Raw genomic sequence first — 3,914 nt, forward strand, 5'->3', positions numbered from 1 at the left:
GACTGAAGCTCCCAGCCTCTCCTTTTTTTCTTTTTTTTTATTCTGGGATTTATTTACCTTCTATAATTGAAATATTGTTGCCGTCACTGGCGCTCCCAGCTCTGAGGCCGCGGCCGGCTGAAAGCAGGTATCTAGGGTTTGTTTAGCTTCTATAATTGAAACATTGTTGCTTTCGGGCTCAGAGCGGGGCCGCAGCAGGCGGGGAACCTTGGCTTCCTCCATCACTGGAGCAAGCAAGCCTCATGTTCGCTTCAGCTGCGTGGCTGCCGGCCGCCATCTTGTTGGCAGTTAATTTGCATATCACCCTGATTAGCCAATGGGAAGCGTAGCAGAGGTACGATTAATTACCCTTTTTGTCTTTTATTAGATAGGATTGTATTGTAATCTCCTTGGATTAAGAAAATGTGACAATGTCTTAAATAAATTCTTTTTACTCTTGAGAACATTTCTACAACCAGCCAAGATGCCTCAGATAAATCATAGCTATACAAATTCTGAAAATCTTGCTAAATGTATCTATGGCTCAAGGGCTGTATTCCTTTGCCTTTATCCCTGAAGAGTAAATTGCTATGGAAAGGAAAGAGGGAAGAAAAGAGCCCAATAAATTACCATTTGGAAAGCACTAAATTAGTGGCAACAGATATTTAGCTGAGACAGGAATTGCCTAAAACCACTGGGCTTTTGTTCTTTTGGGGGGAGCATTGAGTTTGTTATTTTTAATTGCATTTACTGGGATGACACTGATTCACAATTCATACAGATTTCAAATGTATGACTCAACAAAACATCATCTGCACAGTGCATTGTGCACCCATTGCTCCAAGAAAAGTCTCTATTTTTTTATCACTAACCTACTTCATATTGACTTTATATTAAATTATATTAAACTAGGGGTCCAGTGCACGAATTCGTGCACCTTGAAAGGAACTGTGGGCCACGAGGCTGCGGTGGGCACAGGGGTGGGTCTTGGCCCATCCTCCGCACCCCCACCCAGCCCCTCCCACTGCAGTCCCTGGTCCTGTCTGCTGGCAGCTCCGCTCCTGCTGCTGCTGCTCCCACGGGCTGTCAGCACTGGCCCCGCTCGCACCTGCTGAGGGCACTGAGCAATTGGGGATGGCACAGCAGCAGGTGTGAGCGGGGCCTGCGCCGTCAGTGGGTGCAAGCAGCAGCTGCTGCCCTGATCACCCCTCAGGAGCGGGGGAAGGTGGAGAAGCCCTTAGGGGCTATCGGGGCTGGCAGCCGCCACTCACACCCGCTGACGGCACCGAGCGATCGGGACTGGCGCCGGTTGCCGGCAGTGGGTGCGAGTTGCGGCTCCAGTGCTGGCTGCAGGTGTGAGTGGGGCCAGTGCCAGCAGCAGGTGTGAGCACTAGGCGGAACTGTGGTGTGCAGAAGCAAAGAATTTTCAGTAACCACCAGAGGCTCGCCCCGATGACAGCAACCAGCACCCTGCCTTGGTCTGCGCCCCCGCTCACCTGCACAACCATCCTGCCGCAGCCGGAGCCCACCATGTTCCGCGCACTCCCACTGGTGGTCAGCGCACGTCATAGCAACCGGTTGTTTGGTTGTTCCACCGTTCAGTTTATTTGCATATTAGGGTTTTATATAGAGAGATGCTCACTGCATCCCTGCAATAGTCCATCTTAGTATTTGTAGCACTAATTGCATTTTTTAGGTTATTTTATTTCTCATTTCAGAGCCCTTTATTTTGGTAACAAGACATACACTGCCAGGTTATAAATGCCTTTTTTTTTTTTAAACAAAGTTTGATGGTGGATATTTGGCCATTTGATGTATTTATAATTAAGAGGTCAAGTTCAGGCTCTCTTACTGATAGAATGTAAATAAACACACATTTATATGTAATTGATATCAAAATTAAGCTTAGTCACTAAAGGAAGATTCGCTATCTGAACTTTCTTATTTTTTTTCACCTTCGCCACCAGGCACTGGAGATCTGGCCTTAAGAAGATCTGGGGCTAGTCCTTCTCATACCATTTTGTTTCTTACTATCATCACTGGAACACCCACTTGAACCATTTTTGCGATATCTGCCATACCTTGGGTCCTTAGCTACAGTAAAAGCTATTTTCTAATGTTATTTCACTTTACTGTGGTCCAGAGTCTTGTACACTATTTGGCTGAGGTTGCTCCAAAGCAGTTCAGAATGTGATTTCTGATACTGGTGACACAGGGACACTTCAATGTGACATCATCTAGGCCTGGGTTAGATGACAACTTTACATCTAAAATGTTGAGAGTTGTTTCAATTTGTTGGACACGAAGAAGGTCTGCCAGTTTCTCTGCACAAACTGTATAAAAGTGACTGAGGAACTGTCCAGCGTGCACCACAAACTAGTTTAGGACCACCATCATGCTTTTCTGCTGAAGAGCTGGCACCTTGGCTAGGTCCATGCCTAACCCATGCCCTCTTCCATCTCCTCAGCTCTGGGCTTCTGACTTAAGTTCTAATTTTGCCAAACTATGGCAAATAAAACTATTAAAAATATATTTAAAAAAATAATAAATCAGTACTGTATCATCTGAACCAATAAATTGATCTTTTTTAATGTGGAGGATTCTAAGATTTACTATACCCTAAATAGTAAATAAAAAGAAAGACTAGAAGTAATTACTTAAAACCTACCCCACAGAATTATCCTGAGTAGGAATGATAAGTATTACATAAAACAGATTTATCAAAATGAATACTTGAACAGATTATCTTTCACTGAGTAATTCTGCTTTACGCTCTGGTCTCACAGTCACTGGGACAGGGATGTCTGAAGGAAAAACAAGGGGAAACTGGCTATCTTCCTCGCCTCGGTGAAGGGCTGGCTTAAGTCAAGGTGGCCTGCCCAATCACACAAACAACTTACTGACAACCTGAGGGAGAGCTGTTGAAATTATGCAACCAAAAAAACATGCACAAAATGAAGGGGAACGCTACTGAGGCCTCACATGTCATTGCTATGTAACGTGGATTTGAAAATGATGATAATAATAATGGGGGAATGTATGCCAACAAGAATTCACACTCAAATAATAAACACAAATTTGTTGTAAAATGAAAACTATGAATTCCTGAATTTTTAGCATTTCCCCCTTTTATTCTCTAATGTTTTTATTGTGTGTGTATGTGTGACTCCACTGGGAGAGGACTTTGGAAGCTTGCACCTGGCTTCCCTCTGCTTTTCCCCAGGAGCCTTTTTCTGTTGCTGATGCTGCTCTGTACCCTTCACTATAATGAATCAGAGCTGTGAGTACCACTGTATGTCAAGTGCTGTGAATCCTCCTGTGGAACCGCCAAACCTGGGGGGTGGTTGTCTTTGGGATCCCCAACATAGATACAAGCAAAATTATATCAAGAACTTTAAGTTTAATCTGCAAAACAAGAGTATTCATTATTTATGGAGACACACGTGTGCTATTAAAATATAAAAACCTGCCTAGTAGTGATGAACAAGGTGATGGGGTTAGGGAGGTTCACCAGGCTAAACTGTAATACTTTATGCTTTTAAAGGAATAAAGCAAATATGGTGAAATACTAACATTTGATAGAGCTGAGTCATACTTCATGGTGGTCTCTTATCATGTTTGCTCTTTTTCTGGCAAGTTTATGTTTATTGTTGAAAGTATTGTAGATGTTCCCTTTTCTTCCCCCACTAATCCCCTCCACCCTGCTCCCACCCTCCACTCAGGCCTTCACCACACTATTGTCTGTGACCATGGGTTATGCATATATGCACATAAGTTCATTGGTTAATCGCTTCCCCTCCCCCGCCTTTCTCTGAGATTCATTAGTCTGTTGCATGCTTCCATGCCTCTGAATCTATTTTGCTCGTCAGTTTATTTTGTTCATTAGATTCCTCCTATACTAGTAAGTGAGATCATGTGATACTTGTCTTTCTCTG

General features: G+C 43.6%; 1 pseudogene; it reads right to left on the reverse strand.

Annotated features, from left to right (window-relative positions):
- Positions 1 to 1,884: 1,884 nt before the first annotated feature.
- LOC102252621 lies at positions 1,885 to 2,415 on the reverse strand (annotated as a pseudogene).
- Positions 2,416 to 3,914: the final 1,499 nt, after the last annotated feature.

This window comes from Myotis brandtii, unplaced genomic scaffold, assembly GCF_000412655.1.
Source record: "Myotis brandtii unplaced genomic scaffold, ASM41265v1 scaffold49, whole genome shotgun sequence".
In the NCBI taxonomy this organism is placed as follows: domain Eukaryota; kingdom Metazoa; phylum Chordata; class Mammalia; order Chiroptera; family Vespertilionidae; genus Myotis; species Myotis brandtii.